At 45.7% G+C, this 12,181-nt stretch overlaps 1 long non-coding RNA gene across 2 annotated transcripts in view; it reads left to right on the forward strand.

Moving 5' to 3' along the window:
• The window catches only part of LOC102495128 (uncharacterized), a 448,830-nt gene that overhangs the window by 207,334 nt on the left and 229,315 nt on the right, over window positions 1–12,181 (forward strand). The gene's annotated exons all lie outside the window — the stretch shown is intronic.

Genomic DNA, 12,181 nt, shown 5'->3' on the forward strand with positions numbered 1-12,181 from the left:
AGAAGAAAAAAGAAAGAAAGAAAGAGAGAGAGCGAGAGAGAGAGAGAGAGAGGGAGAGAGGGAGAAAGGGAGGGAGGGAGGGAGGGAGGGAGGGAAGAATTGCAGACCTCCTGCAATTCTCCTGCCCCAGACCCTCCATTCAGCCTCTACTCCATTGCCCTGGAGCCTCGCGTGTGCCTTTTGGGACACTGCTTTAACTGTATTTTTCCATTAGCTTGTGAGCTCTCTAGGAGAAACGTGTATACAATTTTTGTATTTCAGATTCCATGTAGTTCAGCTCATTGAACGAGTGAAACAAATATTTCTTTTCTTTTGGGAAATGAGCATTTCTGACTTCATTTCGTAAAGTTCTTCGAGCCTTTGTGAGTCTGTTCATTTCTCCGAACACCTGCTTCCTTGTCTGTGAAGTGGGTTACTTCCGGTGAGCAAGACAAGCCGTTGTTAGCGCACACTCACCCTCCCGAGTGTCCGTAGAGTTCTGAGCATGACTTTCGGGTCTACTTGTGCAACCCGAACTCCCTGTTTTGATTGCATTAAGGTAGCAATGACTGCTTCAGAGGTTTCAGTCTTCCTGAACGCCTAACCTCCCTTATCTGTGAGAGGACCCTCCCTCCACTGCCCAGAGGTAATCCCCTGGGGCCATTTACCTCCTACTAACAAGCAGAAGGAGCTAATCTCCATGGCTTGGTCTTGATCCCATCCAGTCCAGAGAGAATATGCTAATCACCTTTGCTAAGTGCTTTTTGGCCAAAGGTGTAAAAACTCTGATTCCATTTGGGAGAAAAAATGGAAATTTCCGTCTTAACATCGGTGATGATGGAATTTGCATTTTGAAAGGCAGTACTATCTCAAATTTAATGATAAGCCATTTGCGGTGGACTGAGCATGAATTTTTCACGGCCCGTTTGGTTGAAGGAACTACAGCAGGGCACATAGATTTCTGTGACAGAGCATTTAATTCTGTTACATTCAATTTAATTTCTATAGAAACACTGCAGATCTCTTTTGCCCCCACATTTGTGTGTGTGTTTAAGGCTGTCCCATTTTTAAAAGCCAAGTTTATAAGAACGTGACTTGAGGCTGTCAGCCTGCCTCAGTTTCCTCATCTGTGAGTTTACCTGGCCACCTGCATACCTCCCTGGAGTGTCTGGATGAATGGCTCTGAGCCTGTAAAGTACTTTGCATCTCCTGGATGAAAGGGTCCCTGTAAGCCCAGGTCTTAGGGAGGTATTATCTGTGGGCTCTCTGAATTGCCGCACAACCTGTTGGCAAGAACACGCACGCACGACTGAGTGTGGAACTGCAAAGAGATGCACATCCGGAAGCCTCAGGCTGCACCCTGTGAGGTTCCCAAGGCATGTCCGCTGCTCGCCTTCCTGGCACAGGTCGCTGTGCTCTGCAGGTACCCGCAGGTGCGCACATGCAGGCCGCTGTGGAAGTGCAGTCGCCGGGTTGGCTGCTGTGCTGAGAAGGCTGGGCCGTGTGGTAGTAGGGGCCCTTGTGCCGGGGACTCTGGATGGTACTGTGTACAGGGTTGGAGTGAGCGTTCTCTATGACATATATCCTGGAATGATTTCCTTCTTCTTGCAGCTGGCTGAATGTTTATTCAGCGTCTGCTCTGCTAAAGGCGTCGTCCTGGGCTCTGCAGGTCAGATAAGAACTTGGGATCTCTAGGCTGTGGTGTGTGTCAGAACCTTAGGGCCGTTCTCAGGTCATCAAGAGCCGCCGAGTGTCCACTCTTCATTACTCCCTCCCTGAGCCCCTGCTCCGAGTGAGCGCTGCCCCTCCCCTTGTCCTCTTCAGTGAGGTGGGGAGATCTTGCCTGAACCAAGGCCCACAGTGGGGTGTGTCCTGAAAGAATTCTTTTCAGGGCTCTGGAATGCTGTCCTTGGGGTTCAGCAGACTCCTTTTGAGGGGCCTCAAGCATCAAGAGGGCCCTGTCGTAATTGTCTCAGTTCCTCCAAAGTGCTGAAAAGCACTTGCTGAACCTGCATGCAAATTTATTATGAAATTGAACCAAAGAAAAGTCACCTCCTCCTTTCTCTTTCTTCCCTTCAACTCCAATTACATTTTAAAAGTCCTCCTTTGGTTAGGCTCAGCGTATGTCATTTCATTCACCACTAAAGGGCCTGCCCTTCCTGCTGTGGAACATGTGGATGCCTTCCTGAAGCACATGGACACCCTGAATCTTCTCTACCCCTTCGTAGTGGCAATCCTATGCTAATTCTTCATTTCGATCATTAAAAAGAAAATTAGACAGCTAGAAATAAAAAGGCTAACAAGTCCAGGGCCATAGTTGTGATAATCAGGGACTTCTGAAAGGGTCACCTGGCCTTCACTGTGTAATTCCTATGACCTACTACCCACTGTGATTCCTCCCTAGACATGTGGCTCTTTCATGGCTAAAATGTTTATGCAGATGTCGGTTGAGTTTTGTACGAGAACTACCAAAGATGGTGAAGTTTATTATTTATTTACTTATTCATTATTTATTTATTGGAGAGATTTTTTTTGCTATAGGGCGTGTGCATTCGCCAGAAAGACAGAGAGACAGAAAGTGAGAAATCACTCCTCAGAGGCAATGGCCGCACCACAATCCCTTCTCCTCTAGTCTCCTCTCGGGATCTTGGGCATGCACGCACATGCACCCAGTGAGAGTTTAAGCCACCTGGTCCAGGACTCGAAACCACGGTCGACTACGTGGGCATCAAGCGACGTAGCCGTTATGCCATATGCTGGTCTCAATGCCGAACTTTACTAAAGAACAAAATCAGGCAGTTGTAGGAGACTAAGTAGAAAGATAGGTAAACCCAGTCTTAGGATTTTCATGACAAAATTGTGAAAATGACTAAAAGGCCCTTTAATTTCCGTAAGTGCTGTATTTGGGCTCTGGATGTAAGTAGTTGTGTGATCCTAGGTAAGTTACTCAATAGAGCTGGCTACTCTCTGTAAAGGAAGCTTGGCGGTTGTCTGATACCCAGGATTTCTTCCTCTGTAAAGTTCAGTGATGAAGTCAAATGAAATGAGTAATCCATTGAAGCTATGTATGTAGCATTTCCTAACCCTGACTATGTATTATAATCACGCAGGAGCCCCTTCACCCCCTCCCTTTAGTTCTTATTCCTGGGCACTCTCAATTAATCTAGGACTTGGCCTTGGGGTGTGTCTTTTATTTTTTTCTTAATTTTGCCAGAGGGCATGTGTGCTAGAGAGAGACAGAGACAAGAAGAGAGACATAGAGAGTAAGAGATAAAGTAAGAAAGTGACCCCCATGGGGGACCGTAATTTCACAAACTCTTCTTTTCCATCTCCCTCCTTTTGGGATTAAGGACACACATGCGCATGCGCCCGCCATGTTTCCAGGACTCAACCTGTATAACCGGTCATGTCAGACCCAGCCACCTTAACCACCATGCCACCTGTTGGCTCAGGATGTGCTTCTTAAGGTAAGTCCCCCAGAGTCCCGTGGGGGGCAGTAAGAATTAAGAATGACCAGTTTGCTATCATGGATTCTGAAATGGGGAGTATGGTAATTCTCTGAGGATGTAGGAAAGCTCTGGAATGTTTCCTGAGAAAACTGTACATGTGAAAATTATAAAACTGAAACACATTCACACACCCCTGTATTTAATAGATGGTGGCTTAAGGGTTCCTAATCCGGAAGTCCCTTCTAAGGCTCTTTTTTATGAAGGTCTAATCATCATATATCATGCCAATAGGACGAGCCTGTGAGGACCGCTGGTATTTCTGGCAGGAAATTCTACTGAGAATGAGACACACAGGAATTTATGTTGAAACTAGAAATAAGAGAAATAGGGGATTTCTTTCTTTCCTTTTTTTTTTTTTTTTTTTGGCTTTGGCCTTCTTTACTGAGATTTGCCCTTTCTGATAGGTTTCTTGACTTCGTTGGAATGCAGAGTTGGTCCTAGTATTTGCCACCAGGTGATATTTGCTCAGTGATGTGAGAACCTAGGGCGTTTGTTGACTAGGGTGTGATTATTAACAGGACCCAGGGAAATGCTCTCGGAGATAATGGCAGCTTTGTTATCACGGTGAGTTTGTCTCCTTCCTCTTTTTTCCCTTTTTTTGGGGATTATGACACTGAGGGAAAGGTGATTTGTCACTAAATCAGGCAGAGAATTTGCAAATAACTACAGAGTTAGAGAGGCCCGCTCCTCCTGGTACCTCACCCTCGTAGTCACAAGTATCTCTGGCCCATGGACAGATAAAAACACTTGTCCAGGGCTGTTAATTTGCTCTGCCTTCTATCAGCAGGGCCTTCAGAAGTCTTGGCAGCCTTGACCCCTCCTGTTCTTCATTTACTGAAAGGATGCTTACTCTGTGGTGATAAGTTTTAGGAGGGCCGAGAACCAACAGCAAACACACCAGCGCGATTTCCCACGAAAAAAGGTTCTGTGGCTTTTGGGGGACGGAAATGTGTGGGTTTTGTTGTGGCAGTGGTGAGGGTAGGTGGCGATGTCCCTTCTGTCCCGCAACAACTTGCATGAGAGCTCCGCGTGTCGAAGCAGGTGTTCATCGGTTGGCCTAGAGTATGCATTTGGGCAAACGACCCCCCTCCCCATTCTCCATTTCCTCAATGGTTCTAATCGGGATTCTGCTTTGTGCTGTTGGTTCAGTGCCTTGATCGCTACTCAGGTTCTGGCCTCTGTTTCCAGAAGGGTTGGAGGCCCAGAGGACAGAAATGGAGTGGTGGCGAATTCAGCAGTGCAGTTTCGACTGTTTATATGATGTTTTACGGCACCCATTGAATTCCCGAGTAGTTTTCAGACTGGATGTATCCACATATACATTTCACCTCCCTTTTTTTATTTTTTGCTGCCATACGGTGCATGCACTCCCTAGAGAGAGAGGCAGAGTAACAGAGGGAGGGAAAGAAATCACCCCCCAGGGGGGATGACCACGTGGAAATCTCTTCTCCTCCATTCTCCTCTTGGGATTTTGGGCACACACGCACACACGCCTGGCATGAGTTTAAGCTGCAGGGTCCAGGACTTGGACGTGGTTGGCCATGTGGGACCAAGGGCCTCAAGCACTGATGTGGCAGAATTGGGCACACGAATCACTGTCGCCATCCAGAGTGGGAGGTGTTCTTAGTGTAGGTCACAGGCAGGGGTGGGGCTGGGGCTGGGGAGGGCACAGTGGGCCGGGGCGCCCATCTCTGCCCAGCCTCCCTGCCGTGTGGAACCCACCTGACAACAGCTGCCCTCCCTCCCATTCTCTTGGGTATTGCTCATTTTTTCCCCCTTGGTGGATTTGTACTGAATTGCTTTTCCTTTTCAAAACACAGGAGAATCCTGGCTGGCTTTGCATACCCTATAGGTATGTCTGGCTGTTTCTGATGAGTGAGCCATTGTCTTCCTACCCTTCTCCTTCCGGGAAAACCTGTTGACACAGTATACCTTTCAATCAGCTTTCTTCTAGAGCAGCCTGAAACGCCTTCAGGGCAAGTCTGGCACGTCCCTGTCCCAAGCACTTTAGGCCCTGAAAGACAGGCCTAACCAGACTCAGAGCAGTTCCTGTTTCTGCACTTTCAGAGATTTCCCTAGTGATAATGAAAGGCCTCACAGAACAGGAAAACATTTTGTTTGGAACCTGGTGTTAGGTGAAGTGAGGGTCCAGGTGCTGTGTCTGTCTCCCTGCGACAAGAGGATGGTGGGGGGCCCTTTGCTCTAGTGGCGGAGCTCGGGTCTGCCCAGGTATTTGGGGGACTCCCAGGCCTTGTTCTGTTCTGTTCTTTGGTCTTCTGCAACAGTGAGATTGCTGTCAAAGTTTTCTGCTAACAATGCTACTGCTCATTTCAATTTTAGTAGCTCTAGTTTTTCTGGATTCTGGCAGTGGTCGAATACTTTTCTGGAGCCTTGGCCAGGTGCCCCTCATAGCTTAGATTGGCTCTTGAGCAGCTGGAATTTGGTGGAGTCTCCCTGTACTGCCCCCACCCCCATCTCAGTCCTCCTTCCATGTGTTCGCAGACTCAGGGCCATAGCAGTAGGGCTTGGATGGTCACACTTAACCCACATAAGGAAGCCATTTGCTAGATCTTACAGCTCCTGTCTCCTTTCCTAGCCCCGGTTCCTTGGTCACCTTCTCACATGTACAAAAAGCAATATCATCGACTTTATCTGGTTATTTTTTTTCCCATTTACTCTCTTTTCTCATGGCACCACCTATTCCTTTTATTGGAGCGGTTTTCGCTATAGGGCGCGTGCACTCGCCAGACAGAGAGAGACATAGAGACAGAAAGCGAGAAATCACCCCCCAGAGGGGATGGTCACGCCGCAATCCCTTCTCCTTCATTCTCCTCTCGGGATCTTGGGCACGCACGCACACGCGCCCGGCGTGAGTTTTAAGCCACCAGATCCGGACGCGAACCTCAGTCGACTACGTGGGAGTCCAGCCACATAGCCATTACACTCACTGCTGGTTCCCGGCACCACCTATTCCAAGAAGAGTTAATAACCTGCCAATATTTGGGGCACACACATAGGTGAGGGGAAGATGGAATTAAAGTCTATGTTATTTTGGTGCAAAAAAATAATTGGCATCCTCACAGAGACTTTTCATAATGTAAATTGTCTATGAATTTTCCAGAGACTCCCTGGAATTCACAGGTGAAAGATGTGGGTGGGAAGTGGAGGAGAGCGATGCTCAGGTTTGGACGACGCCTTGAGCCGGCAGCACACGCCGCCTTTGGTTCTATGGCGTTAGTTTGGGATCCTACCCAGCTGGAGCAGGCAGGAGGCAGGCACTTCCCACTGTCCCTTCCGGAAGTCGAGCTAACTGTTGATGGAAGAGCATTGTGTAATCACTGGCTTGTATTATATGGCGATTTCTTTAGATCAGAGGCGTACAAACTCTTTGAAACAAAAGCAACTTTATGTAAAGTGAAGCTTTAAGTCAATTTCCAACCAGGGCTTCTTGCTAAGGAAGGACTTTTTCTATTACAGTAAGAATTCATTTTCCACGTTGACTTCATCTGTCCCCAGGGACTTCAATGACTCTTACAGAAATCACCGACTCCTAAGCCTTTACCTCCTGTCTCTTGCGCTCTTAAAATCCACATCCCTGTTCCTAAAGGGTACATGTACACGCTCACATGAGACAGAGACAGAGAGACGGAAAGAGAAAGCACTCCCAGTGCTGCGTCAGGATCTGAGGAACATGCCCACCTGCCATGTTTGCTAAGGCGCCGGGGCCGGGACTTGAACTCCAGCTGATACGAGGGATCCTCTACGTCACTTGGCTGGCTCACGTGACGCTGTTTTCCATCTGTTTGGCTGTCTAGAACACACATCACATTAAACTTGAACATGTTCAGAGCTCCTCTCCCATCTCCTCTGCCAGCTTTCTGTCTTCTATCTTTTGGCTGCCATGCGGGTAGGGAATGGGCCCCACTTCGGTGGTTCTTCCTGGCAGCCCGTTGGAGCACCAGATTTTTTCCATCCCATCTGCCACATGTGCGGGGACCTGACCTCCGCTACAGCTTACACACCTGCCACGGGTGCTGCCCGTCTCCAGAGTGTAGATTTTTGGGGAAATTTCGAATCACTTTTCTCCCCCACCTCAAAGCCTCTGGGTTGTTCAAGACCCTTCTCAAACTGGCTTTGCTCAGTCCTTCTCTCCCCTGTCCCTCCTCCTCCTCTGTTGAAGGTGTCCTGAGTTCCTGTTTAGGGAAAAATCCTCTTTCATTTACGAATGGCCGGCACCCTTCTCTGGGCTCCTCTTGGTATCAGGGTGCCGGACTGTCCTACCCCTCAGCGTCTAGCCCAGCTATTCTTTGTGAAGCCAGGGGCAGCGCGCCTCTGTCTACGGCTGCTCTCTTACTGCAGACAGCGTGGTAACTCCTACTCGTCTGTTCATGTCTGTCTACTGAACTGAGTGTAAAGATCGGCAGATGATGGTGTCATGTCTGCCCCAGCAGACAGAAAATACCTGCTGGATGCATGTCAGTGGTGGAGGAGAGGGATGTGCTTTTCGCATCTTTTCCTGCTTATGTGGACCATGAGCAAAATGTGCATTTGACATCTGTTCACAGTGCTTATACGATTTACTTTGGAGCTGATTACCCTCTTCTTTTTACAGTAGTTACGGTGCTCCTTGCTGAAGACGAGAGTGGAATTTGAAATTAGAAAATTTAGAAATGCTAACATCATATACACTTAAAATATTCGAATACAATGAAATCAGCTTATCTTTTGTTTGACACGTTTAATGGGCTATCTCAACCCTGACCCATGCCCTTTTGAGTTAAACTGTATTCTCTGTCGATTAGAAAGTCTCCTGTCTGTCTCCAGTGTCTGAGAGTCACTCATGTTTCAGAAACTAAGAGTCTTTCAGTCATGGACTTATCTAAACTTATCTAAAGGTAAGTGGAGGCTAGACAGACTATCAGATCGAGGCCTATAGCATGTCAGCATTAGTTAAATTAGGTTTCATGAAAAATGATCTTTAAATGAATGTTGCTTTTATTAACAAATTGCAAAGTGACTAAATACACCTAAGATCAATGAAAGCCTGTTAAAAATGGTGTGTTTTTCTTTTCTTTTTGTAATGATTTATGAGCTAGTTAAGGAGTAGTCAAATATTTAGTTTGAGCTTGCTAGTTCCAGATACAACTCAGATCATTCTTTATTTTATTTATTTATTTATTTTTGGAGACGTTTGTGCTATAGGGTGCACCAGAAAGACAGAGAGAGACAGAGAGACTGAAAGAGAGAAATCACTCCCGTAGGGGGGATGGCCACGCTGCAATCCCTTCGCCTCCATTCTCCTCTTGGAATCTTAGGCATGTATGCACAGGCACCTGGCGTGAGTTTAAGCCACCAGGTCCAAGACTTGAACCGCGGTTGACTGCATGGGAGTCCAGCGACATAGCCATCATGCCATCTGCTGGTCACTCAGATCATTCTTAATCGTCACACCCTATCAGTGGCATCACTGAGGGCAGACACACTTGTGATGTCCACACGGCCTGGGTAATTTCAGAGACTTAGCGCTCTCCTGAATTTTAATAAACAGTGAGCTTCATTGCCTGCAATTTTCAAACATCACAATGGTACCTGTAAGGGAAGCTAGTTTAAGAACGTACATGTCGATTTTCAATGTCACGTATTTGGAGATTCTTCTGTGACTGGCTTCTATTAGGTTGTCAGAAAAGTCATGACGTCTGTTTCCATGCAGAGATGTATCATGATTCTTCTGACGACCCAACAGTTTAATTATAGCATAGCCTGAGAACATGCGTTGTCTAGAAGCTGCCTTTCAAAATTAGGTTTTTTTCTGTTGTTGTTTTTTTATGGTCTGTCTTGTTGGCTGTTCCATTTGCTCTGTTTGGTGGAATGTTCTGTCCAGCAGCTAGATTAAGCTGGTTAGTGAAGTTCAGTCCTCTACTGTCCTTACTGATTTTCTATCTGCTTGTTTATATCCATTATTGAGGGTAGAAAGTGTTGAAGGCTCAACTCTAATTTCAGATTTTTCATTTCTTCTTTTATTTTAAATTATTTTTTTCTGATGTGTTTTAAGATCTGGTGTACATACATATTTGATTGTTATGTGTGACTAGTGAATCAATTCTTTTTTTTTTTTTTAAGTTTTGTTATAGGGCATGTGTACTTGCTGGTGAGAAAAAAAGTGAGACTCCCCCCTACCCTCACCCCCAGTGGGATATGTCCATGCCTCAATCCCTTCTCCTCCTTTCTTCTCGGATTTTGGGAGTACAGTCACTGGGTCCGGTATTTGAACTGCAAAGTTGACCATGTGAAATCTAGATGCCTTAACCTCTACACCACCTGCTGGCCCTAAATCAATTATTTTATTATTGTGGGTTATCATTTTTTAACTCTGCTAATTTTCTTTGTTCTGAGGTCTACTTTATCAGATGTTAATATAGCTACTCACTTTAGTATTTTGTTGTTTTTAATTTTCTGTAAGGGCACATGTGCTCACTGGTGAGAGATGGGTGTGGGGAGAGTAGAGGAAGAAAATGAGAAAGCGCTTCCTCATTGGGAGTGACTATGTAGCAATCCTTTCTTCTCCACTCTCCTCTTGGGATTTTAGGCATGCATGGACATTCGCCCGGCATGTTCTCCTAGCCACCAGGTCTTAGGACATGAAGAATGCAGTCAGCTGTGTGGGACCCAACTGCTTTATCCACCACACCACCAGCTGGCCCCATGTGTTTTTAACTTTTAAAAAGTAATCTTTTTATTTCAGATCATTGCACATTCACATGCAATTGTCAGAGTAACAGAGAAAAATCTTTTCAACTCTTTACCTAATTCCTGTTTATGGTTAACATCTTACAAAAGACCGTACAATATCACAGCCAGGAAATCAGCACACAGTTCACTGAGCTCATGCAGACTCTCCCAGTTTTACGTGTACTTGTATGTGTCTATGTATGCATGTAAGTAGTCAAATGTGATTTTTTTATTACACCTGTGGATTTGTGTATCTACCACCATAGTCAAGGTGCAGAGCAGTTTCCTCACAGAGAGATTCTCTTGTGCATTTCACTTGTGCTGGATGGAATGTTCTAGACATGTCAACTTTACAGCTATAGTCATCTCCCTATCCTCAACCCTTGGCCATCACCCTGTATTCTTCATTTCTATAAATTTGTCACATCAAGGATGGTGTGTAAGTAGGTTCTTACAGTATATAACTTAGTATAACTCCTAGGTAGTCACCCAGCTTATTGTGTGGAAACACACGCTCACCCAATGACTATTTTGATAAGCGTCATTTCAAATCAGGTTAATCCACCAGTGATTATGTCATTGTCCTCATGTGAAGGAGTTTCATGCTTTTCTTGATATGTTATTCCTGTTCTACAGGATAAACATAAGCCCTCCAAAAGAGGATGAATTTCTGTCAAAGGTTTAAGATGAAAATTCTAATATTACTGTCATCATGTTCCCCATTTCTGACAATTAATAGAGAGGAAACGCATAATAATGGTTAAAAAACAGCTAGAAGGAATTGGTGGTAGAGTTAGAAGAATATATTGAGAATAGCAGACTTAACGTCTTTGCAAAGAGAAGTGGGAATGGGGAGTCTGTTCCTCGGTGATTTTCAGAGTTTGTCGAAGAAACTGATCCTGTTTATATATTCCAGGTAGAGAAGGAGTTAGTGCAGGGAATTGGGCTACAGTCATTGAAAAAACAGGACAAGCTGGGACCAGCAGTTAGCGTAATGGCTATGTTACTGGACTCCCATGTAGTTGAGCACGGTTCAAGTCCCAGACCTGGTGGCTTAAACTCACACTGGGTGCGTGTGCCCAAGATCCCAAGAGGAGAATGGAGGAGAAGAGATTGCAGTGTGACCATCCCCCCCGGGAGGTGATTTCTCACTTTCTGTCTCTCTGTCTCTCTCTTTCTGTTGAGCGCACGCGCCCTATAGCAAAAGCTTCTCAAAAAAAAAAAAAAAAAAAATGGCCAAGCAAGGGATGGTGGAGGTGGTCATAGGAACGAGAGCTCGTCCTGTAAGACTGCACGCATCTGTGGCTTCAGTTTCTGCGTGATCAAAGACAATGGCCTCTATCATCTTCCAGTTTCATACAAGTGCTTCTCAGTGAGAGAAGCTGAAGCTAGAACCCTGCTGGTCAAGGAATCTGAGAAAAATAGGTTTCTGACTTCTAGCCCTTATCCTAGGATTAGGTCTGGGAACAACAGGGATGGTGCTAATTCACGTAAATGTTTAGTTCATTGTCATCCTGTGTGTGTTCTATTCTGTTTGTTGGTTGGTTTGGTTTGGTTTGGAATTGCCAGAGGGCTTATGCTCTGGCTGGCCCCTCCATCTTGGTTTCAATTTGCACTTTCATCTAATAACTAATGACTTTGGAAACCTTTTCTTTGTTGGCATTTCAATATTTTCTTTTAAAGATGGTGGCGTGGTGGTGAAGGCTGACTACGGTTCAGGTGTAAGTGTGTGTCTGCATCCCCCAAATCCTAAGAGGAGGAAAACATGGAGGAGAAAGGATTGCTACAGCCATGCTTCAGAGAGGGTGGTTTCCTGCTTCCTCTCTCTTCCTCTCTCTTCCTCTCTCTTTCTCTCTGTCTTTCTGGCAAGCACATATACATTGCGGCAAAATTTTAAAAAAAAGTCTCAGGAACAATTATTTTAAAAAACTGTATTTGAGTTTCCTGTCCTTTTTTTTTTTTTT

Source organism: Tupaia chinensis, unplaced genomic scaffold (assembly GCF_000334495.1).
Source record: "Tupaia chinensis unplaced genomic scaffold, TupChi_1.0 Scaffold000141_1, whole genome shotgun sequence".
NCBI classification, from domain to species: domain Eukaryota; kingdom Metazoa; phylum Chordata; class Mammalia; order Scandentia; family Tupaiidae; genus Tupaia; species Tupaia belangeri.